At 46.4% G+C, this 26717-nt stretch overlaps 1 long non-coding RNA gene across 1 annotated transcript; it reads right to left on the bottom strand.

Annotated features, from left to right (window-relative positions):
- Window positions 1-24718: 24718 nt before the first annotated feature.
- LOC123133997 (uncharacterized) lies at window positions 24719-25669 on the bottom strand. Its single transcript, XR_006465461.1, has 3 exons — window positions 25248-25669; window positions 25019-25105; window positions 24719-24911 (listed from the first exon to the last, which is right to left on the bottom strand). It is a non-coding gene; the product is annotated as an uncharacterized lncRNA (long non-coding RNA).
- Between the last annotated feature and the right edge of the window lie 1048 nt (window positions 25670-26717).

Raw genomic sequence — 26717 nt, 5'->3', positions numbered from 1 at the left:
TGCTCCCGCACCAAGCCCCTTGCCGAATCGTGAGTACTTTCAGATGCTTTGTACACACTAATCCTCTTTACAGATTATTAGAATGATATCAAATTTCATGTCATAGTCCGGCCGGTGGAATTCCTCAAGGATCGTCGTCATCGGGGGATCTTTCGCTGGACAAGATGGAGAGCGAGACACCTCCACGGGCTTCCTCGCCTCCTAGGGTGGACGATCCTGAGGTGTCGTCCCAAAGGGTTTCTCCATGCTCAGGAGATGTGCGGGGGATGACCAATGCGGCACCGGAGGCTGCCGAGGACATGGGGGGCACAACCCCTATGGAAACCGGCCATAGGGATCCTGGGTCATCGTAGCCTCAGCTGGATACCGTTCCGGAGACCCATACAGTCCTGGAATCGGATAGGTAGTCCCCTCTGCAGGAGGGGAGAACGGCAACCTCTACTAATAAAGAGGCATCAAACAAGCTGATGGATGCACTGCAAGGTGCATCTGTCTTGGAGGAGCACCGTACCTTTATGGGTACGGTGGTTGAAAAAGTTCAGTCTGCTAAGAGCGGACTAGATGAAGCCTTCACGAGCCTACTAACTGGCTATGATGTAAACAATGTAATGTCCTTTAGCCGCTTTCATAAAAATCTGTCTATATATAGATAGTAGCCCCTAAGACTCTGTTTGGCCATTGAAGGAGGGCGAACAGAGGGTCTATGGTTATCCGCATGAAGTAACATACTTAGCCTTTTTTGATAATCATCAGGCTTCATTGTTAGAGGTGACCGCTCAGGCTGCCAAAGTTTCCGAACTGAAGCAGAAACTGCAGCTAGTCGATGAGGACAACATCCGGATTAACAAGCGGCTCGACGAAGCGCAAGGTTTGTTTCAAGTGCTCCATATGCCACCAAATTAGTTTTGCAAATGCTAAAGTGAGGCTCATGCTCCATTATACGCATAATGGCAGATGGCGCTGTGGAGGTCGAGACCTTCTGAAGTGAACTTGCCCGTGCAAAGGAGCAGGAAGGGTGAGCAATGTGGCCGCTAAGAAAGCGGCTATCGATTTGAAGGAGGAACAGGCCACACGGAGCCAGTTCGAGGAGCGCGTATCCCAGATTGAGCAAGAGCTCAAGGATGCGACTCGCACGTGCGAGCTCCTTGAGGAGGACAATAAAGCAAAGGCGACCAAACTCGCCAAGGCCATTCAGGATGCCCAAGAGGCGAGGTCCGAATCCCATGCGGCTCGCGAGGAGCTCCGACGGGCCGGACAGATAGCGACTGGTAAGCCCTTTCTTTTACAATCTAAGTTTGGCGATCAGAGGTATGCCTTACTTAATCGACTATGGAGTTCTCCAGACTCCTTTTCGGATCTACCGAAGAGCGCGGCTGATGATACGTCTCCAATGTATCTGCTTTTCCAAAAACTTTTGCCCTTGTTTTGGACTCTAACTTGCATGATTTGAATGAAACTAACCCGGACTGACACTGTTTTCAGCAGAACTGCCATGGTGTTGTTTATTGTGTAGAAAACAAAAGTTCTTGGAATGACCTAAAAATCCACGGAGATAACTTTTGGAAAATATTAAAAATAATGGCGAAAGAATCAAGGCCAGGGGGCCCACACCCTGTCCACGAGGGTGGGGGGCGTGCCCCCTCCCCCTGGGCGCGCCCCCTATCTCGTGGGCCCCTTGATGCTCCACCGACCTCAACTCCAACTCTATATATTCTGTTTCGCTTTATTGTATGCAATGCAATCGCCTTGTAATTGCTTTACTTTATCACTAAGCGGTAGTGATAGTCATAGAAGCAATAGGTGGTGAAACGACAACGATGCTACGATGGAGATCAAGGTGTCACGCCGGTGACGATGGTGATCATGACGGTGCTTCGGAGATGGAGATCACAAGCACAAGATGATGATGGCCTCGGAACGGGTGCAAAATAGTTGCACACGCGGAATACTCGGGTTAAACTTGACGAGCCTAGCATATACAGATATGGCCTCGGAACACTGAGACCGAAAGGTCGAGCGTGAATCATATAGTAGATATGATCAACATAATGATGTTCACCATTGAAAACTACTCCATCTCACATGATGATCGGACATGGTTTAGTTGATTTGGATCACGTGATCACTTATATGATTCGAGGGATGTCTATCTAAGTGGGAGTTCTTAGTAATGTAATTAATTGAACTTAAATTTATCATGAACTTAGTACCTGATAGTATTTTGCTTGTCTATGTTTATTGTAGATATATGGCTCATGCTGTTGTTCCGTTGAATTTTAATGCATTCCTTGAGAAAGCTAAGTTGAAAGATGATGGTAGCAATTACACGGACCGGGTCCGTAACTTGAGGATTATCCTCATTGCTGCATAGAAGAATTACGTCCTGGAAGCACCGCTGGGTGCCAGGCCTGCTGCAGATGCAACTGACGATGTTAAGAACGTCTGGCAGAGCAAAGCTGATGACTACTCGATAGTTCAGTGTGCCATGCTTTACGTCTTAGAACCGGGACTTCAACGACGTTTTGAAGAAGAAGAAGAAGAAGAAGAAGAAGAAGAAGAAGAAGAAGTACATGTTGGGTTGGCGTATTTCAAGATTAGGTTTTGTCACTCCGATTGTCGGAGAGGTATCTCTGGGCCCTCTCGGTAATGCACATCACTATAAGCCTTGCAAGCAATGTAGCTAATGAGTTAGTTACGGAATGATGCATTATGGAACGAGTAAAGAGACTTGCCGGTAACGAGACTGAACTAGGTATTGGATACCGACGATCGAATCTCGGGCAAGTAACATACCGATGACAAAGGGAACAACGTATGTTGTTATGCGGTTTGACCGATAAAGATCTTCGTAGAATATGTTGGAGCCAATATGGGCATCCAGGTTCCGCTATTGGTTATTGACCGAGAATAGTTCTAGGTCATGTCTACATAGTTCTCGAACCCGTAGGGTCCGCACGCTTAATGTTACGATGACAGTTTTATTATGATTTTTTATGTACCGAAGGAGTTCGGAGTCCCGGATGAGATCGGGGACATGACGAGGAGTCTCGAAATGGTCGAGACGTAAAGATTGATATATTGGACGACTATATTCGGAGTTCGGAAAGGTTCCGAGCGATTCGGGTATTTTCGGGGGTACCGGGGAGTTACGGGAATACGAGGAAGAAGCAATGGGCCTAATGGGCCAAGTGGTGGAAGAGAGGAGGTAGGGCGCGCTGCCCCCCTAGCCCAAACCGAATTGGACTAGGGGGTCGGCCCCCCTTTCCTTCTTCTCCTCCCTCTCCTTCCTTCTCCTTCTCCTCCCCTTCCTTCCCTTCTCCTAGTAGGACTTGGAAAGAAGAGGGAATCCTACTTGGAGTAGGATTCTCCCCCTTGGGCGTGCCACCTCCCCTTGGCCGGCCCCCTCCCCCTTTGTAACGCCCCGGATTCGATGCGCCAGGTGTCCTTCAGCTATTCGTCGTCATTGCCATGCCATTTGCTTGCGTGTTGCATTTTGCCTTGCCATCATGTGCATCTCATTTCTCATACGTGTTCGTCTCATGCATCCGAGCATTTGCCCCGTTGTCCGTTTTGCAATCCGGCACTCCTATGTCCTCCGGCGTCCCCCTTTTGTCTCTTGTTGTGAGCGGGTGTTAAACTTTCTCGGAATGGACCGAGGTTTGCCAAGCGGCCTTGGTATAGCACCGGTAGACCGCCTGTCAAGTTTTGTGCCATTTGAAGGTCGTTTGATACTCCAACGGTTAACCGGGTAGCCGTAAAGCCCTCTTGGTGTTGCAGCCCAACACCCCTTCCAAAGTGGCCCAAAGCCCAGCAAACTCCCCTCCATGCTCTCGGTCGTTCGATCACGATCGTGTGGGCGAAAACCGTGCTCCATTTGGACTCTCCTACCTCCCTCTACCTATAAATATGTGTGTCTCCCCGAAATTCTCGGTCTAACCCTAGCCATCTTCTTCCTTGCGCCGCCGGACACGTCCGCCCGAGCCGGACATGTCCGCCGGACACCTCACCCGAACTGATCGCGACGCGCCACGTCGCCTTCCCTGCCCCCGCGACCAACCAGCCGCCGCCACGTCGTCAGCCCCGCCGCCCTCTCTCCCCCGCGCCCGCCGTGGCCCGCCAGGCCCGTGCTCGGCCCTCCCCGGGCCCGAACCACCGCCGCCGAAGCCCGCCTGCCCCGCCGCCGTTCTGCGCGCTTCCACCCGCCTCTGGCCGCGGCCGTCGCCCGCGGCCGCCTCTCCTCGCCGGCGCCGTTCGCCGCCAGCCTCCGCCACCGCCCCGACCGGCGCTCGCCTCCGGCCGCGCCCGGCCACGCGCCGCCGCCCGTCGGCCCGAGCTCCTCCGCGCCTCGGCCCTCCTCGCTCCGCCACCGGTGCCTCTTCCGGTGCCGCCCCTCGTCGACCCCGCTGCCTCCACGTCACGGTTGCGCCTCCCCGTCGTCCCCGTCGTCGCCGGAGCTCGCGGGAGCTCGCCGGAGTTCCACTCCGGCCGGATCCATCCCGCCTGGACTAGATCCACCGGGAGACGATCCAAACGCCCGCGCCCCGTCCCGGATCGCTCCGTCCCACTCTGTCCCGTCCCGAGTTGACTTTTCCCGGAGGGTATAATTTTCTCTCTGTCTCAGATTTTCAGCATTATCATGCCATGTTCATTGCATCATAACTCTGCATCCGTAGCTCCGTTTCATGCGTGTAATATGTCAAATTGTTCGCCTCGACAAGAAATTCATTTCATTCCATTGCATCATGTTCATTTGAGTTCATATTGATGCCTGAATCATCATTGTAAGAGTGCATGTTGATGTTAATCTGCTGGAACTGTTATAACATGCTCTTTTGTCATTTTTGCCATGTTTGATGTGTGCATCCTATGAGGTTGATGTATACATGTGTTTTTATCTATGCCATGCCATCTTTCCAGAGGTGCAATCCATGTATTTTTGTGAGTTGTGTGCTGAGTGCATCAAGCTTTTTAAGGAGGGTACTTGCTGTTGCTGTTTTCCTGACAGATTCTGTTATATTTTGTTGCTATGTAAACCTGCTGCTACAAGTCATTTCGTGCATTATTTTGGAGATGTTCACTAAGGATGTTTTGTTATAAATGTCTTGCCCTATCCACTCATGCCCCTGGTTGCATTTATAGCATGCCGTATCATGTTGTTATCTTGCTCCAAAGTTGCTAAATAATGTTGCTGTCAACCTGTTAACATGAAGTTCAGTTTTGGCCATGTGCTTTTCTAGTGATCCATGCACCCTATGAACTTGTTCTTGCCTTGCTTAGCTTCATAAACATGTCTTCTTACTGTTGGTTGTATTGTCATGCCATGTATTGCTCTGTGGTGAGTGACTCAAGCTCACCAACATGCCTACTTATTGTTGTTCTGCCATGTATGAATCTGTAATATAACTTGCCATGTTTACATGGGTGCCATCATATTTTCTGTGCCCTTTTGGCTCATGGTCAGTAAGGGACTTTTGTTCTATGCTATTAGTAGATTCATGCCATGCCTTTGTTTGCCATGATAAGTTCCTGTAACATGTTGTTTGATAGCTCTAAACATTGCAACCTGATATTATTTCTGCAAAGTCTGAAACTGTTATTATTTGCAATCTTTCCATGTGTGTTTGAGCATGTTCTATTGATTTCTGGAGATAGCTTAGTGTTCATGTTTTGTTATGCTTTACCTGTACTTCATGCCCATGCCTTTTGTTCTTATGTTGGGGTGCTGTAGCTTATTGTTTTGATGCTTGGAATATGCCTACTTGCTGTTTTGGACAGATTGTTGCTATGACTTGTATAGTGTATGTGTTGAACCGTTGCTCCGTTTTGAGTGTGCTTTATATGAAACTTGCTTGGTTTTGCATGAAGTTTCATATTATCATGTTGCATCCTTGTTTTGAGGTGTTTGCTTGATGTTTGTATGCATTTTGCATCAATGCCATGTTTAACTTGTTTTGCTCATATCTTCTAGGCCGTAGCTCCGAACTAAATGAACTTTATATGTAACTTGACTACAATTTCGTGTAGATCCTCTTGGTGCATCTTAACTTGCTGTTTAACAACTTGAACATAAGGTTTATTCAGATCTGGACCAATTTCGAAATTTGCATATGAGGACTTACCGGAATTGTTATATGTTGTTTTCGGCCTCATTTAAACTTGCTTTGATGTGTTGCTTGTTGGGGAACGTAGTAATTTCAAAAAATTTCCTACGCACACGCAAGATCATGGTGATGATATAGCAACGAGGGGAGAGTGTTGTCTACGTACCCTCATAGACCGAAGCGGAAGCGTTGACGCAACGTAGAGGAAGTAGTCGTACGTCCTCCGGTTCAACCGATCCAAGTACCGTTACTCCGGCACCTCCGAGTTCTTGACACGCGTACAGCTCGATGACGCACCCTCGATCTCCGATCCAGCAGAGGCACCGAGGGGGAGTTCCGTCAGCACGACGGCGTGGTGACGATCTTGATGTTCTCCTGTTGCAGGGATTCGCCTAAGCACCGCTACAATATGACCGAGGTGTAATATCGTGGAGGGGGGCACCGCACACGGCTAAGGAACGATCAATGATCAACTTGTGTGTCCTAGGGTGCCCCCCTACCCCCGTATATAAAGGAGGGAGGGAGGAGGTGGCCGGCCCTAGGGGGGCGCGCCATGAGGAGGGGGAAACCTACTCCAAGTAGGTTTCCCTCTCTTTTCCTTATCTTATTTGGAGGGGGAAGGAAAGAGTACTAGTATTAGGAAGTAGTACTAGTAGTAGTAATAGGAAGAGGGGGAAGGAGAAAGGAAAGGGGGGGCCGGCCCCCCTCCCCAATTCGGATTGGGCTTGGGGGGCGCGCCCCCTTCCCTTGCTCCTTCTCTCTTCCTCCTACATGGGCCCAATAAGGCCCATATACCTCCCGGGGGGTTCCGGTAACCTCCCGGGGCTCCAAACTTCTCCGGAACCTTTCCGGTGTCCAAATATATCCGTCCAATATATCAATCTTTATGTCTCGACTATTTCGAGACTCCTCGTCATGTCCGTAATCATATCCGGGACTCCGAACAACCTTCGGTACATCAAAATACATAAACTCATAATATAACTGTCATCGAAACCTTAAGCGTGCGGACCCTACGGTTCGAGAACGATGTAGACATGACTGAGACACATCTCTGGTCAATAACCAATAGCGGGACCTGGATGCCCATATTGGTTCCTACATATTCTACGAAGATCTTTATCGGTCAAACCACATAACAACATACGTTGTTCCCTTTGTCATCGGTATGCTACTTGTCCGAGATTCGATCGTCGGTATCCAATACCTAGTTCAATCTCATTATCGACAAGTCTCTTTACTCGTTCTGTAATACTTCATCTTATAACTAACTCATTAGTTACATGCTTGCAAGGCTTAGGTGATGAGCATTGCCGAGAGGGCCCAGAGATACCTCTCCGACAATCGGAGTGACAAAACCTAATCTCGAATTATGCTAACTCAACATGTACCTTCGGAGACACCTGTAGTACTCCTTTATAATCACCCAGTTATGTTGTGACGTTTGGTAGTACCCAAAGTGTTCCTCTGGTAAACGGGAGTTACACAATTCTCATAGTTACAGGAACATGTATAAGTCATGAAGGAAGCAATAGCAGAATACTAAACGATCAAGTGCTAAGCTAACGGGATGGGTCATGTCAATCACCTCATTCTCCTAATGATGTGATCCCATTAATCAAATGACAACACATGTCAATGGTTAGGAAACATAACCATCTTTGATTAATGAGCTAGTCAAGTAGAGGCATACTAGTGACTATATGTTTGTCTATGTATTCACACATGTATCATGTTTCCGGTTAATACAATTCTAGCATGAATAATAAACATTTATCATGATATGAGGAAATAAATAATAACTTTATTATTGCCTCTAGGGCATATTTCCTTCATTGCTCTTGTATGCATCATCTCTTGCCATGAGTAGCTTCATGTAGTGTTGTCTTGCATCATGCTTGTTTGTGCATCATGTCTTGTTCATGTGTGGTGTGTTTACCATGTTGTGTGCTTCTTCTCGATAGTTCCTGTTTCGTTGCGATCGTGAGGATGCGTTCCTCTACGTGTGGTTCGTCTTCGTGGCTTCATCTTCTTCATAGACTCGTTCTTCTTCCTTGCGGGATTTCAGGCAAGATGACCGCTACCCTGGATCTCACTACTATCATTGCTATGCTAGTTGCTTCATTCTATTGCTATGCTGCGTTACCTATCTTTTGCTCCTCAAGCCTCCCAAATTGCCATGAACCTCTAACCTTTGACACCCTTACTAGCAAACCATTGCTTGGCTATGTTACCGCTTTGCTCAGCCCCTCTTATAGCGTTGCTAGTTGCAGGTGAAGTTGAAGATTGCTCCATGGTGGACAGGGTTATGTTGGGATATCACAATATCTCTTATTTAATTAATGCATCTATATATTTGGTAAAGGGTGGAAGGCTCGGCCTTATGCCTGGTGTTTTGTTCCACTCTTGCCGCCCTAGTTTCCGTCATACCGGTATTATGTTCCCGGATTTTGCGTTCCTTACGCGGTCGGGTGATTTATGGGACCCCCTTGACAGTTTGCTTTGAATAAAACTCCTCCAGCAAGGCCCAACCTTGGTTTTACCATTTGCCTCACCACCACCTACTTTTCCCTTGGGAGTCGCTCTCTCGAGGGTCATCTTTATTCAGCCCCCCCGGGCCAGTGCTTCTCTAAGTGCTGGTCCGAACCGAGCAGCCTGCGGGGCCCCCTCGGGGAAACTCGAGGTCTGGTTTTACTCGTAGCTTGACTTATCCGGTGTTGCCCTGAGAATGAGATATGTGCAGCTCCTATCGGGATGTCAGTGCATCGGGCGGCTTTGCTGGTCTTGTTTTACCATTGTCGAAATGTCTTGTAAACCGGGATTCCGAGACTGATCGGGTCTTCCTGGGAGAAGGTATATCCTTCGTTGATCGCGAGAGCTTATCATGGGCTAAGTTAGGACACCCCTGCAGGGTTATAAACTTTCGAGAGTCGTGCCCGCGGTTATGTGGCAGATGGGAATTTGTTAATGTCCGGTTGTAGATAACTTGACACCAGATCCGAATTAAAACGCATCAACCGCGTGTATAGCCGTGATGGTCTCTTCTCGGCGGAGTCTGGGAAGTGGACACAGTTTTTGTGTTATGATTGACGTAAGTAGAAGTTCAGGATCACCTCTTGATCATTGCTAGCTTCACGACCGTTCCTTTGTTTCTCTTCTCGCTCTCATTTGCGTATGTTAGCCACCATATATGCTTAGTCGTTGCTGCAACCTCACCACTTTACTCCTTCCTTTCCCATTAAGCTTTGCTAGTCTTGATACCCATGGTAATGGGATTGCTGAGTCCTCGTGGCTCACAGATTACTACAACAACAGTTGCAGGTACAGGTTATGCGATGATCTTGACGCGAGAGTGATGTTTGCTTGTTTTGGAGTTCTTCTTCTACTTCTTCTTCGATCAGGGGATAGGTTCCAGGTCGGCAGCCTGGGCTAGCAGGGTGGATGTCGTTTGAGTTTCTGTTTGTGTTTCTTCCGTAGTCGGATGGTGCTCTTATGTATGATGTATTGATGTATTCATGTGGCATTGTTTGCCTCTTGTATGTATTCCCATCTATTATGTAATGTTGATGTAATGATATCCACCTTGCAAAAGCGTTTCAATATGCGGGTCTATCCTTGGTGGGACCTTCGAGTTCCTTTTGGATAGGGTCGCATATTGGGTGTGACAAGTTGGTATCAGAGCCTCGACCGACCCTAGGAGCCCCCTTGATTGATCGTGTAGTTTGGCCGTTGTTGAGTCTAGAAGAAAACTGATTTCGGAGTCTAGTTATATCAGAGAGTAGGACTTCTTTTTACTCCTCTGCCCCTTCGTCACTCTGGTGAGGAATCTTGGCAGATGTGTTTTGAACTACTCCTCTTCCCCTTCAAATTTTTCTTTAGGTTCACGCAGTTGGTTTTCCGATCGTTGTTCCTCAGCTCTTTTCATCCGGTGCATTTCTCGTCAAGTTGACTCGAGCCTCTTCATCTTTGCCAAGTTCAATCCTCAGTTGTTTTCTTTTCCCACCCGCCCTCCCTTTTTCTCCTCGGAACTGGAGTCCGTAATCGAGTATCCATCCTACTCGTGTGAAGTCTTTGCCTTCTTTCCTCAATGATTTTAACCGGTGTTTTCTCTTCAAGATACTCGTTGGTTCTCCCTTCCAAGTTGCCTTTGTTTTCCCGCCCTCCCACCCTTTTTCTTCCCGGAGTCTGAGTCTGTTTCGAGAATCAATTTCATTCGTGCAAAGCCTCTTCAGTCTTTCGTCAATTGTCTCAACCGGTGAATTCTCTTTTGTGTGACATTCTTCATCTCTTTTCTTTCTGGTGGATTTAATTCAAGTTTTTCGGGTTGATCATATTCTTTTTCCTCGGCTTAAGTGTTTTTCCTTGCTCATTCGTCTCTCACCAGTTTATCTTTCCGGAGTGTTCAAGAAATCTCAAGTGATTTGTCTGTGTTCGAATTAATTCGAGGTTGTCACCTCTTTCAAATATTTCAATTATTCCGGTGCATCATCTACCTCTTCAACAACCCTTTCCAACGGTGTTTTATTTTAGTGGGCCCTAACCCACACGTCTTTTCCCAGGATCTTACCTGACTCTTCTGATTTCTCGGAGCTATTCTCAAATCCTTTTCAAAGTTTGACGTAAGTATGAATTTCATCAGTCAGATGCTTTTCCAAGATCTCTTTCAAATCATTTCATTGTTGGCTCAACCTCTTTGCTTTTCATTCTTCTGGAGTATCTCAGTAATTTCGGTGGTGTTTCTCGTCGTCATTCTCAACTTTGAAGATCGAAGAAGAGTTTTTCCTCTAAATCTTGCCCGTTCTCTCGAAGATTCGTGGTTCTAGCTTCATGTTATCCTCTCGAATTATTCCATTTGTCAGATATTCTTTTCTTACCCATCCGGAATATGTCAGAAGTTGTTTTCCATTTCTTTTCACCGAAGGCCATCATCCCAGTTATCGTTCTCTATTTATCCCGGTATTTCGCTCAAGTGATCGTTAATCAGCTCATGATCTCTTCGTTCTTTTGCATCTAAATTCCCTCTAGCATATTTGTTCTTCTAATTCTTCCCGGTGATTCATTTCTCTTTCATCAGTCATTTTCGAATTCTCACGGTGGTTCTTTCAGATTCTTTTTCTTTGATTATCATATTAATTCATTCGCTCTTTTCAATTCTACCGGTGGTTCATCAAGACATTCTCAAGTTTGTGATATGTCACTTCTCAATCCTTTTCAAGAAGAATAAGTAGTATGCAAAATCCATTGCTTGTCATCAATTTAATTTGATGAAGGATATAAGAATACAATAAATCTTATTCTTATTTCATCCAAATGATTAATCCCTTTCTTTGGAGTTTGTTCTTGATGAATAAATTCTAGTTTCAAGTGTTTTCATCTTTTCTTTTCTGGAGTTCAATTTTTCCTCGGCCATCTCGTCGGAAACCCCATCTAAATCATCGCAGGGCCTTAATCTTATTCTTTCCATCCTTGAACTCTATCTCATCTTCTTTTGTCACCGGAGTTCTTCATGGCGTTCTTCAGGATTTAATTCACTCCTCAAGTGTTCATCAAGATTCTTCTCGAAGGAGCTCAAGTATCTTTCTTCTTGCATATCAAAGTGCAATTAATTCTCCATATCCTTTTGAAGTGGAGTTTTGCATTTTTTCGTTCTTCTCAGCCGTTCAATCTTTTCCGCTTGTGGTCGGAGATCACCTCATAATTTTGAGATGTTATCTATGAGTCCACAACAAGCTTATTCTTTTCGTTGTTGATTTTCTCAACAACTCCATTTAAACCTTCCTTCTAAAGATGCTTTCAATTTCGTTCGTGGCACAAGTTGTCATATTCTTATTCGTTCTTTTCATTCAACTCTTTCAATTCTTTCCGGAGGTTTTTGTGTCATGTCTTCATCAAGTATCATTCCATCCTCTCAAGCTCGTGTTCTATTCCTCCATGTTTCAGCCGGAGTGCTGCCTAAATCCTTTCAGTCTTATTCGTTTCTTATCTCATTCTAACAGGAGTGGTTACATAGTCTATCTGATTCCATGAGCTTTAGATTCTCGTCATTCTCATCGTTCCTCTCTTCTTCTCGAGTGCTCTCGATTCTTTGTTTCTTCTCTTGAGTTTTGATTTCACCTCATCCCTTTTTCCTTCCGTCTCGGTCCTAAGATCTCGGGACGAGATCTCTTGTTAGTGGAGGAGTGTTGTAATGCGCCGGATTCGATGCGCCAGGTGTCCTTCAGCTATTCGTCGTCATTGCCATGCCATTTGCTTGCGTGTTGCATTTTGCCTTACCATCATGTGCATCTCATTTCTCATACGTGTTCGTCTCATGCATCTGGGCATTTGCCCCGTTGTCCGTTTTGCAATCCGGCACTCCTATGTCCTCCGGCGTCCCCCTTTTGTCTCTCATTGTGAGCGGGTGTTAAACTTTCTCGGAATGGACCGAGGTTTGCCAAGCGGCCTTGGTATAGCACCGGTAGACCGCCTGTCAAGTTTCGTGCCATTTGGAGGTCGTTTGATACTCCAACGGTTAACCGGGTAGCCGTAAAGCCCTCTTTGTGTTGCAGCCCAACACCCCTTCCAAAGTGGCCCAAAGCCCAGCAAACTCCCCTCCATGCTCTCGGTCATTCGATCACGATCATGTGGGTGAAAACCGTGCTCCATTTGGACTCTCCTAGCTCCCTCTACCTATAAATATGCGTGCCTCCCTGAAATTCTCGGTCTAACCCTAGCCATCTTCTTCCTTGCGCCGCCGGACACGTCCGCCCGAGCCGGACATGTCCGCCGGACACCTCACCCGAGCCAATCGCGACGCGCCACGTCACCTTTCCTGCCCCCGCGACCAACCAGCCGCCGCCACGTCGTCAGCCCTGCCGCCCTCTCTCTCCCCCGCGCCCGCCGTGGCCCGCCAGGCCCGCGCTCGGCCCTCCCCGGGCCCGAACCGCCGCCGCCGAAGCCCGCCTGCCCCGCCGCCGTTCTGCGCGCCTCCGCCCACCTCTGACCGCGGCTGCCGCCCACCTGCCGGAGTTCCTCTGCCCGCGGTCGCCTCTCCTCGCCGGCGCCGTTCGCCGCCAGCCTCCGCCACCGCCCCGACCGGCGCTCGCCTCCGACCGCGCCCGGCCCCGCACCGCCGCCCGTCGGCCCGAGCTCCTCCGCGCCTCGGCTCTCCTAGCTCCGCCACCGGTGCCTCGTCCGGTGCCGCCCCTCGTCGACCACGCTGCCTCCACGTCACGGCTGCGCCTCCCCGTCGTCCCCGTCATCGCCGGAGCTCGCGGGAGCTCGCCGGAGTTCCACTCCGGCCGGATCCATCCCGCCTGGACTAGATCCACCGGGAGACGATCCAAACGCCCGCGCCCCATCCCGGATCCCTCCGTCCCGCTCCGTCCCGTCCCGAGTTGACTTTTCCCGGAGGGTATAATTTTCTCCAAGTCTCAGATTTTCAGCATTATCATGCCAGGTTCATTGCATCATAACTCTGCATCCATAGCTCCGTTTCATGCGTGTAATATGTCGCCTCGACAAGTACTTTATTTCATTCCATTGCATCATGTTCATTTAAGTTCATATTGATGCCTAAATCATCGTTGTAAGAGTGCATGTTGATGTTAATCTGCTGGAACTGTTATAACATGCTCTTTTGTCATTTTTGCCATGTTTGATGTGTGCATCCTATGAGGTTGACGTCCACATGTGTTTTTATCTATGACATGCCATCTTTCCAGAGGTGCAATCCATGCATTTTTGTGAGTTGTGTGTTGAGTGCATCAAGCTTGTTAAGGAGGGTACTTGTTGTTGCTGTTTTCCTGACAGATTCTGCTATATTTTGTTGCTATGTAAACCTGCTGCTACAAGTCATTTCGTGCATTATTTTGGAGATGTTCACTAAGGATGTTTTGTTATACATGTCTTGCTCTATCCATTCATGCCCCTGGTTGCATTTATAGCCTGTTGTATCATGTTGTTATCTTGCTCCAAAGTTGCTAAATAATGTTGCTGTCAACCTATTAACATGAAGTTCAGCTTTGGCCATGTGCTTTTCTAGTGATCCATGCACCCTATGAACTTGTTCTTGCCTTGCTTAGCTTCATAAACATGTCTTCTTACTGTTGGTTGCCTTGTCATGCCATGTATTGCTCTGTGGTGAGTGATTCAAGCTCACCAACATGCCTATTTATTGTTGTTCCTGCCATGTATGAATCTGTAATATAACTTGCCATGTTTACATGGGTGCCATCATATTTTCTGTGCCCTTTTGGCTCATGGTCAGTAAGGGACTTTTGTTCTATGCTATTAGTAGATTCATGCCATTCCTTTGTTTGCCATGATAAGTTCATGTAACATGTTGTTTGATAGCTCTAAACATTGCAACCTGATGTTATTTCTGCAAAGTCTGAAACTGTTATTATTTGCAATCTTTCCATGTGTGTTTGAGCATGTTCTAGTGATTTCTGGAGATAGCTCAGTGTTCATGTTTTGTTATGCTTTACCTGTACTTCATGCCCATGCCTTTTGTTCTTATGTTGGGGTGCTGTAGCTTATTGTTTTGATGCTTGGAATATGCCTACTTGCTGTTTTGCACAGATTGTTGCTATGACTTGTATAGTGTATGTGTTGAACCGTTGCTCCGTTTTGAGTGTGCTTTATATGAAACTTGCTTGGTTTTGCATGAAGTTTCATATTATCATGTTGCATCCTTGTTTTGAGGTGTTTGCTTGATGTTTGTATGCATTTTGCATCAATGCCATGTTTAACTTATTTTGTTCATATCTTCTAGGCCGTAGCTCCGAACTAAATGAACTTTATATGTAACTTGACTAGAATTTCGTGTAGATCCTCTTGGTGCATCTTAACTTGCTGTTTAACAACTTGAACATAAGGTTTATTCAGTTCTGGACCAATTTCGAAATTTGCATATGAGGACTTACCGGAATTGTTATATGTTGTTTCCGGCCTCATTTAAACTTGCTTTGATGTGTTGATCTTGTATGCATCATCTCTTGCCATGAGTAGCTTCATGTAGTCTTGTCTTGCATCATGCTTGTTTGTGCATCATGTCTTGTTCATGTGTGGTGTGTTTACCATGTTGTGTGCTTCTTCTCGATAGTTCCCGTTTCGTTGCGATCGTGAGGATGCGTTCGTCTACGTGTGGTTCGTCTTCGTGGCTTCATCTTCTTCATGGACTCGTTCTTCTTCCTTGTGGGATTTCAAGCAAGATGACCGCTACCCTGGATCTAACTACTATCATTGCTATGCTAGTTGCTTCGTTCTATCGCTATGCTGCATTACCTATCTTTTGCTCCTCGAGCCTTCCAAATTGCCATGAACCTCTAACCTTTGACACCCTTCCTAGCAAACCATTGCTTGGCTATGTTACCGATTTGCTCAGCCCCTCTTATAGTGTTGCTATTTGCAGGTGAAGTTGAAGATTGCTCCATGGTGGATAGGGTTATGTTGGGATATCACAATATCTCTTATTTAATTAATGCATCTATATATTTGGTAAAGGGTCGAAGGCTCGGCCTTATGCCTGGTGTTTTGTTCCACTCTTGCCGCCCTAGTTTCCGTCATACCGGTATTATGTTCCCGGATTTTGCGTTCCTTACGCGGTCGGGTGATTTATGGGACCCCCTTGACAGTTCGCTTTGAATAAAACTCCTCCAGCAAGGCCCAACCTTGGTTTTACCATTTGCCTCACCACCACCTACTTTTCCCTTGGGAGTCGCTCTCTCGAGGGTCATCTTTATTCAGCCCCCCCGGGGCCAGTGCTTCTCTAAGTGCTGGTCCGAACCGAGCAGCCTACGGGGCCCCCTCGGGGAAACTCGAGGTCTGGTTTTACTCGTAGCTTGACTTATTCGGTGTTGCCCTGAGAACGAGATATCTGCAGCACCTATCGGGATGTCGGCGCATTGGGTGGCTTTGCTGGTCTTGTTTTACCATTGTCGAAATGTCTTGTAAACCGGGATTCCGAGACTGATCGGGTCTTCCTGGGAGAAGGTATATCTTTCGTTGATCGCGAGAGCTTATCATGGGCTAAGTTGGGACACCCCTGCAGGGTTATAAACTTTCGAGAGCCGTGCCTGCGGTTATGTGGCAGATGGGAATTTGTTAATGTCCGGTTGTAGATAACTTGACACCAGATCCGAATTAAAACGCATCAACCGCGTGTGTAGCCGTGATGGTCTCTTCTCGGCGGAGTCCGGGAAGTGGACACGGTTTCTGTGTTATGATTGACGTAAGTAGAAGTTTAGGATCACCTCTTGATCATTGCTAGCTTCACGACCGTTCCTTTGTTTCTCTTCTCGCTCTCATTTGCGTATGTTAGCCACCATATATGCTCTGCAACCTCACCACTTTACTCCTTCCTTTCCCATTAAGCTTTGCTAGTCTTGATACCCATGGTAATGGGATTGCTGAGTCCTCATGGCTCACAGATTACTACAACAACAGTTGCAGGTACAGGTTATGCGATGATCTTGACGCGAGAGTGATGTTTGCTTGTTTTGGAGTTCTTTTTCTGCTTCTTCTTCGATCATGGGAGAGGTTCCAGGTCGGCATCCTGGGCTAGCAGGGTGGATGCCGTTTGAGTTTCTGTTTGTGTTTCTTCCGTAGTCGGATGGTGCTCTTATGTATGATGTATTGATGTATTCATGTGGCATTGTTTGCCTCTTGTATGTATCCCCATCTATTATGTAATGTTGATGTAATGATATCCACCTTGCAAAAGCGTTTCAATATGCGGGTCTATCCTTGGTGGGACCTTCGAGTTCCTTTTGGATAGGGTTGCATATTGGGTGTGACACCCTTGCTCCTTTATATACGGGGGCAGGGGGGCACCCCATGACACACAAGTTGATCTACGGATCGTTCCTTAGCCGTGTGCGGTGCCCCCCTCCACCATATTCCACCTCGGTCATATCGTCGCGGAGTTTAGGCGAAGCCCTGCACCGGTAGAACATCATCATCGTCACCACACCGTCATGCTGACGGAACTCATCCCCGACGCTTCACTGGATTGGAGCCCGGGGGACGTCATCGAGCTGGACGTGTGCTGAACACGGAGGTGCCGTACGTTCGGTGCTTGGATCGGTCGGATCATGAAGACGTACGACTACATCAACCGCGTTGTCATAACGCTTCCGCTTAATGGTCTACGAGGGTACATAGACATCACTCTCCCCTCTCGTTGCTATGCCATCACCATGATCTTGCGTGTGCGTAGGAATTTTTTTTGAAATTACTACGTTCCCCAACAGTGGCATCCGAGCCTAGGTTTTATGCGTTGATGTTATATGCACGAGTAGAACACAAGTGAGTTGTGGGTGATATAAGTCATACTGCTTACCAGCATGTCATACTTTGGTTCGGCGGTATTGTTGGATGAAGCGGCCCGGACCGACATTATGCGTACGCTTACGCGAGACTGGTTCTACCGACGTGCTTTGCACACAGGTGGCTGGCGGGTGTTAGTTTCTCCAACTTTAGTTGAACTGAGTGTGGCTACGCCCGGTCCTTGCGAAGGTTAAAACAGCACCAACTTGACAAACTATCATTGTGGTTTTGATGCGTAGGTAAGAACGGTTCTTGCTCAGCCCGTAGCAGCCACGTAAAACTTGCAACAACAAAGTAGAGGACGTCTAACTTGTTTTTGCAGGGCATGTTGTGATGTGATATGGTCAAGACGTGATGCTATATTTTATTGTATGAGATGATCATGTTTTGTAACCGAGTTATCGGCAACTGGCAGGAGCCATATGGTTGTCGCTTTATTGTATGCAATGCAATCGTCCTGTAATGCTTTACTTTATCACTAAGCGGTAGCGATAGTCGTAGAAGCAATAGTTGGCGAGACGACAACGATGCTACGATGGAGATCAAGATGTCGCGCCGGTGACAATGGTGATCATGACAGTGCTTCAATGGAGATCACAAGCACAAGATGATGATGGCCATATCATATCACTTATATTGATTGCATGTGATGTTTATCCTTTATGCATCTTATCTTCCTTTGATTGACGGTAGCATTTTAAGATGATCTCTCACTAATTATCAAGAAGTGTTCTCCCTGAGTATGCACCGTTGCCAAAGTTCGTCGTGCCCAGACACCACGTGATGATCGGGTGTGATAAGCTCTACGTCCATCTACAACGGGTGCATGCCAGTTTTGCACACACGGAATACTCAGGTTAAACTTGACGAGCCTAGCATATGCAGATATGGCCTCGGAACACGGACACCAAAAGGTCGAGCGTGAATCATATAGTAGATATGATCAACATAGTGATGTTCACCATTGAAAACTACTCCATCTCACGTGATGATATGTTATGGTTTAGTTGATTTGGATCACGTGATCACTTAGATGACTAGAGAGATGTCTGTCTAAGTGTGAGTTCTTAAGTAATATGATTAATTGAACTTAAATTTATCATGAACTTAGTCCTGGTAGTATTTTGCAAATTATGTTGATCAATAGCTCGCGTTGTTGCTTTCATATGTTTATTTTGATATGTTCCTAGAGAAAACTGTGTTGAAAAATGTTGGTAGCAATGATGCGGATTGGATCCGTGATCTGAGGTTTATCCTCATTCCTGCGTAGAAGAATTATGTCCTTGATGCACCGCTAGGTGACAAACCTATTGCAGGATTAGATGCAGACGTTATGAACATTTGGCTAGCTCAATATGATGACTACTTGATAGTTTAGTGCACCATGCTTAACGGCTTAGAATCGGGACTTCAAAGACGTTTTGAACGTCATGGACCATATGAGATGTTCCAAGAATTGAAGTTAATATTTCAAGCAAATACCCGAGTTGAGAGATATGAAGTCTCCAACAAGTTCTATAGCTAAAAGATGGAGGAGAATCGCTCAACTAGTGAGCAAGTGCTCAGATTGTCTGGGTACTACAATCGCTTGAATCAAGTGGGAGTTAATCTTCCAGATAAGATAGTGATTGACAGAGTTCTCTAGTCACCATCACCAAGTTAGTAGAACTTCGTGATGAACTATAGTATGCAAAGGATGACGAAAATGATTCCCGAGCTCTTCGTGATGTTGAAATCAACGAAGGTAGAAATCAAGAAAGAGCATCAAGTGTTGATGATTGACAAGACCACTAGTTTCAAGAAAAGGGCAAAGGGAAAGAAAGGGAAACTTCAAGTAGAATGGCAAACAAGTTGTCACTCCCGTGAAGAAGACCAAAACTGTACCAAAGCCTGAGACTGAGTGCTTACACTACAAAGGAAATGGTCACTGGAAACGAAAATGCCCTAAATATTTGGTGGATAAGAAGGATGGCAAAGTGAACAAGGGTATATTTGATATACAGGTTATTGATGTGTGCCTTGCTAGTGTTTATAGTAGCCCCTAAGTATTTGATACTTGTTCGTTTGCTAAGATTAGTAACTCGAAACAGGAGTTACAGAATAAACAAAGACTAGTTGAAGGGGAAGTGACGATGAGTGTTGGAAGTAGTTCCAAGATTGATATGATCATCATCGCACACTCCCTATACTTTCGGGATTAGTGTTGAACCTGAATAAGTGTTATTTGGTGTTTGCGTTGAGCATGAATATGATTTGATCATGTTTATTGCAATACGGTTATTCATTTAAGTTAGAGAATAATTGTTGTTCTGTTTACATGAATAAAACCTTCTATGGTCATACACCCAACGAAGATGGTTTGTTGGATCTCGATCGTAGTGATACACATATTCATAATATTGAAGCCAAAAGATGCAAAGTTAATAATGATAGTGCAACTTATTTGTAGCACTGCCGTTTAGGTCATATTGGTGTAAAGCGCATGAAGAAACTCCATACTGATTGGATTTTGGAATCACTTGATTATGAGTCACTTGATGCTTGCGAACCATGCCTTATGGCAAGATGACTAAGACCCCGTTCTCCGGAACAATGGGGCGAGCAATAGATTTGTTGGAAATCATACATATTGATGTATGTGGTCCAATGAATATTAAGGCTCGCGACAAGTATCATTATTTTCTGACCTTCACAGATGATTTGAGCAGATATGGGTATATCTACTTGATGAAACATAAGTCTGAAACATTTGAAAATTTCAAAGAATTTCAGAGTGAAGTGGAAAATCATCGTGACAATAAAATAAGGTTTCTACGATCTGATCGCGGAGACAAATATTTAAGTTACGAGTTTGGTCTTCAATTAAAACAATGTGGAATAGTTTCACAAATTCGTGCCACCTGGAACACCACAGCATAATGGTGTGTCCGAACATCATAACCGTACTTTATTGGATATAGTACAATCTATGATGTTTCTTACCGATTTACCACTATCATTTTGGGCTCATGCATTAGAGACAGCTGCATTAACGTTAAAAAGGGGCACCATCTAAAGTCCGTTGAGACGACACAATATGAACTGTGGTTTGGCAAGAAACCAAAGTTGTCGTTTCTTAAAGTTTGGGGTTGCGATGTTTATAAGAAAAAGTTTCATCATGATAAGCTCAAACCCAAATCGAAGAAATGTGTCTTCATAGGATACCCAAAGGAGATAGTTGGGTACACCTTTTATCACAGATCCGAAGGCAAGACATTCGTTGCTGAGAATGGATACTTTCTAGATAAGGAGTTTCTCTTGAAAGAAGTGAGTGGGAGAAAAGTAGAACTTGACAAGGTAATTGTACCTTCTCCCTTATTGGAAAGTAGTTCATCACAGAAATCTGTTCCTGTGACTACTATACCAATTAGTGAGGAAGCTAATGATGATGATCATGTAACTTCAGATCAAGTTACTACCGAATATCGTAGGTAAACCAGAGTGAGATCCGCACCAGAGTGGTACGGTAATCCTGTTCTGGAAGTCATGTTACTAGACTATGACGAACTTGCGAACTATGAGGAAGCGATGATGAGCCCAGATTCCGCAAAATGGTTTGAGGCCATGAAATCTGAGATGGGATCCATGTATGAGAACAAAGTGTAGACTTTGGTTGACTTGCCCGATGATCGGCAAGCCATAGAAAATAAATGGATCTTCAAGAGGAAGACGGACGCTGATAGTAGTGTTACTATCTACAAAGCTAGACTTGTCGAAAAAGATTTTTGACAAAGTTCAAGGTGTTGACTACGATGAGATTTTCTCACTCGTATCGATGCTTAAATTCTGTCCGAATCATGTTAGCAATTGCCGCATTTTATGAAATCTGGCAAATGGATAACAAAACTGCAATCCTTAATGGATTTCTTAAAGAAGAGTTGTATATGATACAACTAGAAGGTTTTGTCAATCCTAAAGGTGTTAACAAAATGTGCAAGCTCCAGCGATCCATCTATGGACTGGTGCAAGTATCTCGGAGTTGGAATATATGCTTTGATAAGTTGATCAAAGGATATAGTTTTATATAGACTTGCAGTGAAGCCTGTATTTACAAGAAAGTGAGTGGGAGCACTACAGCATTTCTGATAAGTATATGTGAATGACATATTGTTGATCGGAAATAATGTAGAATTATTCTGCAAAGCATAAAGGAGTGTTTAAAAGGAGTTTTTCAAAGAAAGACCTCGGTGAAGCTGCTTACATATTGAGCATCAAGATCTATAGAGATAGATCAAGACGCTTGATAAGTTTTTTCAAATGAGTACATACCTTGACAAGATTTTGAAGTAGTTCAAAATGGAACAATCGAAGAAAGAGTTCTTGCCTGTGTTACAAGGTGTGAAATTGAGTAAGACTCAAAACCCGACCACGGCACAAGATAGAAAGAGAATGAAATTCATTCCCTATGCCTCAGCCATAGGTTCTATAAAGTATGCCATGCTGTGTACCAGATCTATTGTATACCCTACACTGCTTTTAGCAAGGGAATACAATAGTGATCTAGGAGTAGATCACTGGACAACGGTCAAAATTATCCTTAGGGGAATAAGGATATGTTTCTCGATTATGGAGGTGACAAAAAGGTTCGTCGTAAAGGGTTACGTCGATGCAAGTTTTGACATTAATCTAGATAACTCTAAGTCTCGGTCTAGATACATATTGAAAGTGGGAGCAATTAGCTAGAGTAGCTCCGTGCAGAGCATTGTAGACATAAAAATTTGCAAAATACTTATGGATCTGAATGTGACAGACCCGTTGACTAAAATTATCTCACAAGCAAAACATGATCACACCTTAGTACTCTTTGGGTGTTAATCACATAGTGATGTGAACTAGATTATTGACTCTAGTAAACCCTTTGGGTGATGGTCACATGACGATGTGAACTATGGGTGCTAATCACATGGTGATGTGAATTATTGGTGTTAAATCACATGGCGATGTGAACTAGATTATTGACTCTAGTGCAAGTGGGAGACTGAAGGAAATATGCCCTAGAGGCAATAATAAAGTTATTATTTATTTCCTTATTTTATGATAAATGTTTATTATTCATGCTAGAATTGTATTAACCGGAAACATAATACATGTGTGAATACATAGACAAACAGAGTGTCACTAGTATGCCTCTACTTGACTAGCTCGTTAATCAAAGATCGTTATGTTTTCTAACCATAGACATGTGTTGTCATTTGATTAACGGGATCACATCATTAGGAGAATGATGTGATTGACTTGACCCATTCCGTTAGCTTAGCACACGATCGTTTAGTATGTTGCTATTGCTTTTTTCATGACTTATACATGTTCCTATGACTATGAGATTATGCAACTCCCGTTTACCGGAGGAACGCTTTGTGTGCTACCAAACGTCACAACGTAACTGGGTGGTTATAAAGGAGTACTACAGGTGTCTCCAAAAGTACATGTTGGGTTGGCGTATTTCAAGATTAGGTTTTGTCACTCCGATTGTCGGAGAGGTATTTCTGGGCCCTCTCGGTAATGCACATCACTATAAGCCTTGCAAGCAATGTAGCTAATGAGTTAGTTACGGAATGATGCATTACGGAACGAGTAAAGAGACTTGCCGGTAACGAGATTGAACTAGGTATTGGATACCGACGATCGAATCTCGGGCAAGTAACATACCGATGACAAAGGGAACAACGTTGTTGTTATGCGGTTTGACCGATAAAGATCTTCGTAGAATATGTAGGAGCCAATATGGGCATCCAGGTTCCGCTATTGGTTATTGACCGAGAATAGTTCTAGGTCATGTCTACATAGTTCTCGAACCCGTAGGGTCCGCACGCTTAACGTTATGATGACAGATTTATTATGAGTTTTGATGTACCGAAGGAGTTCGAAGTCCCGGATGAGATCGGGGACATGACGAGGAGTCTCGAAATGGTCGAGACGTAAAGATCGATATATTGGACGACTATATTCAGAGTTCAGAAAGGTTCCGAATGATTCGGGTATTTTCGGGGGTACCGGGGAGTTACGGGAATACGAGGAAGAAGCAATGGGCCTAATGGGCCAAGTGGTGGAAGAGAGGAGGTAGGGCGCGCGGCCCCCCTAGCCCAAACCGAATTGGACTAGGGGTTCGGCCCCCCTTTCCTTCTTCTCCTCCCTCTCCTTCCTTCTCCTTCTCCTCCCCTTCCTTCCCTTCTCCTAGTAGGACTTGGAAAGAAGGAGGAATCCTACTTGGAGTAGGATTCTCCCCCTTGGGCGTGCCACCTCCCCTTGGCCAGCCCCCTCCCCCTTGCTCCTTTATATACGGGGGCAGGGGGACACCCCATGACACAGAAATTGATCTACGGATCGTTCCTTAGCCGTGTGCGGTGCTCCCCTCCACCATATTCCACCTCGGTCATATCGTCGCGGAGTTTAGGCGAAGCCCTGCGCCGGTAGAACATCATCATCGTCACCACACCGTCGTGCTGACGGAACTCATCCCCGACGCTTCGCTGGATTGGAGCTCGGGGGACGTCATCGAGCTGGACGTGTGCTGAACACGGAGGTGCCGTACGTTCGGTGCTTGGATCGGTCGGATCGTGAAGACGTACGACTACATCAACCGCGTTGTCATAACGCTTCCGCTTAACAGTCTACGAGGGTATGTAGACATCACTCTCCCCTCTCGTTGCTATGCCATCACCATGATCTTGCGTGTGCGTAGGAATTTTTTTTGAAATTACTACGTTCCCCAACAAACCTTCCCTCGTTGGAGGCACCGGCGATAGGCATGCCAATAAACCCAGCTAGGACCCCCCATAAGGCAAGTGTGGTTGCACTGGTCAGGTCTATTTGGTGGCACCATGACTCAGCCAACAGTTGTTCAAGTTCAATTAAGTCCGGTTAAACTTGAATGCAATAAGCTGAGTCATATGAAAATAACAAGATGCAACTACGATGCATGAGCATGATATCAATATAAGCATGGATGCAACATAAATCTTAAACATAACCACAGTGCATCATTTATCCAGATGAGCATGGCCCACTGTCATAAGTAGATCATGACCACTAGCATCGAGAATATATACCATGTAATGACATAACGATAATACTACCGTGCAAGCATTTAACCAACTGGATGCAAAGGAACATGCATAGCACTGGCACTCGGAATAGACGATAGTCATGCACCAAAGACCATCACCAACATCAACATGTACTACTACCAAGCATGAAAGTAATACTAGCAAGAACACAAGTTAACCAGATGCATCGAAACATAGCATGAAGGTGACCAAGAAACCATAAGTACCGAAACAACAATAACAGTTGCAGCTAAACGAACAGTCAGTTATAAAATGTTCAAGTTGAAAACCATGACTAATGCATGGCCATCATGCAAGTGGGTGTTGTGGCTTGCCTGGGGTTAAGAAAGCACCAGGAAGAAGTGCGGTGAAGCCGCGAAAAGATTTGCTGGAAAGAGTTCTCTCCCGTGGGGGGCTGTTTACGGGCAAGGGCAAAATGGTTATTTCAGAATGTTAACACATGGTGGAAGTGTGACCAACAGAACGGGCTCGACAAAACGAAGAAATGGGCTTTGGATTCACCTCATTTGGAGTTACGAGCAAAAAGTTATAGCCTGACGAAGTCCAGGGACCAATCCGTAAAAAGATTTCTACAAACAGGCCCCTAAGCTGAAAAACAGAAAGCACATTTAGTTGAATACGCCTTCACAGCAGACAAAACAGATTTCTAGCCGTAGTTAAGTGAAAATACGCTTTCCCAAAGGAAAACGTGTCTCCGTCCGAACTAAGATTGAAGTACGCTTTCCCTTACCGAAATCGTATCTACGCAGAATGCGTTGCCACTTATCCAGGTAGGCAGTGGCGGGGCCGGGGCTTGTCTTGCTGACGGACGGGTCCCACGGGGCTGGGGCCCGTCACTTATAAGCGTGGGCAGGCGGGGTCAACGCCCGCTCGCGGACAGGTGGGGCCGCGTGGAGATGGGGCCCGCCTGGCCCGAGGTCGTCGTCCACCTCGCGCTCGCCCGTGAGGCAGAGGCGCGCCGCCAGCGACTGCCCTGGATGGCTCCGGGCACCTCCGGCGAGGCTCCGGCTACCGAACTACGCAGGGCAGAGAGGTGCATCCATCCAGGGGCTTCGCGCGCGCCGGGGAAGATCGAGGCGGCGACGGCTTGGGCTCCGGCGGAGGTGGCCTTCGGCCGAAGATGGGGATCGCGACAAATGGAGCTCCGGCGACTCTCTGAAGGGATGGGGAGGAGCACCGGAGTGGTGGGGGTCTAGTGGTGGCGACGACAGGGAAGGAAGAGCTCGGCTTAGAGCGGATTTTGGTGGGGGGGGGGGGGGGGGGGGGGGGGGCGAGGCGGCCATGGCGGCCATGGGGGCCGGGGAGAGCTCCTGGAGCTAAATGGAGGGGCTGGGCGGGGTCTTGGGGGAGAGGCGGAGGAAATGGAGTGCTCGAGAGCCACGGGGAGGGGCTTGTATAGCCGGGCGAGGGCATGGCCGAGCTGGCGTCCCCACGGACGCGTGGCCGGCACCGCAGACGCGTGTGCTCGTGCATGAGCTCGAAGGAAGGCGACGGGGAAACACAGGGTGAATCTCACGGGGTAGGAGACGACGAGGGGCACGGGAAGGAAACGAACAGAGGGAGAAGACGACGACTAGCTACAGATCGCCCGTGGGCGCACGACGACAAGCGCAAGGAAGCTACCGGAAGGGGAAATCGCTCCAGGAGGACGGCGACGACACAGAGAACCTGTTGGACACGCTCACGCGCGCGAAGACGACTAAAGGAGGCAAGGCCAAAGCACAAACGACGTCCGTAGCATGAACACTGCATGCCAAAATGGTAATCACCACCAGTACTGGCATTTGGAGGATCCAACGAGCTGACAAAAGTTGTTTGGGGGTTTGTCCTTCCAGGGTAGGTTACACCTAAAGTGGTATCTTGGAAAAAGGGGGCTGTGGTTAGGTGTGAATTATCCTCTGAAGTTCACTGTTGCAAACTTGATCAACTTAGTGTAATAAACAGAGAGATGCTAGGGGCCACATGTGATGTCCGGGGTGTTGAGGCTAGGAAGGACTACAGTCCTGGGGAGTTTGAGGAAAAATAGATCAAGGTTGACTTTAGTTGCTTTGCAACTGACCAAAATGGTCTAGAAACTTGATCAACATGATGCACTCACATGGAGCGTAAAATTGAGCTTAAATTGGGCAAGGCAGGGTCATTTGGTCCTATGAAGATGCTAAAAAAGTCTCATACCAATTGGCCAAGCCAAAATGGTACT

This window comes from Triticum aestivum, chromosome 6B (genome assembly GCF_018294505.1).
Source record: "Triticum aestivum cultivar Chinese Spring chromosome 6B, IWGSC CS RefSeq v2.1, whole genome shotgun sequence".
In the NCBI taxonomy this organism is placed as follows: domain Eukaryota; kingdom Viridiplantae; phylum Streptophyta; class Magnoliopsida; order Poales; family Poaceae; genus Triticum; species Triticum aestivum.
The sequence above is the reverse complement of the archived record's forward strand: the minus strand, read 5'-3'. Positions and strand labels throughout refer to the sequence as shown.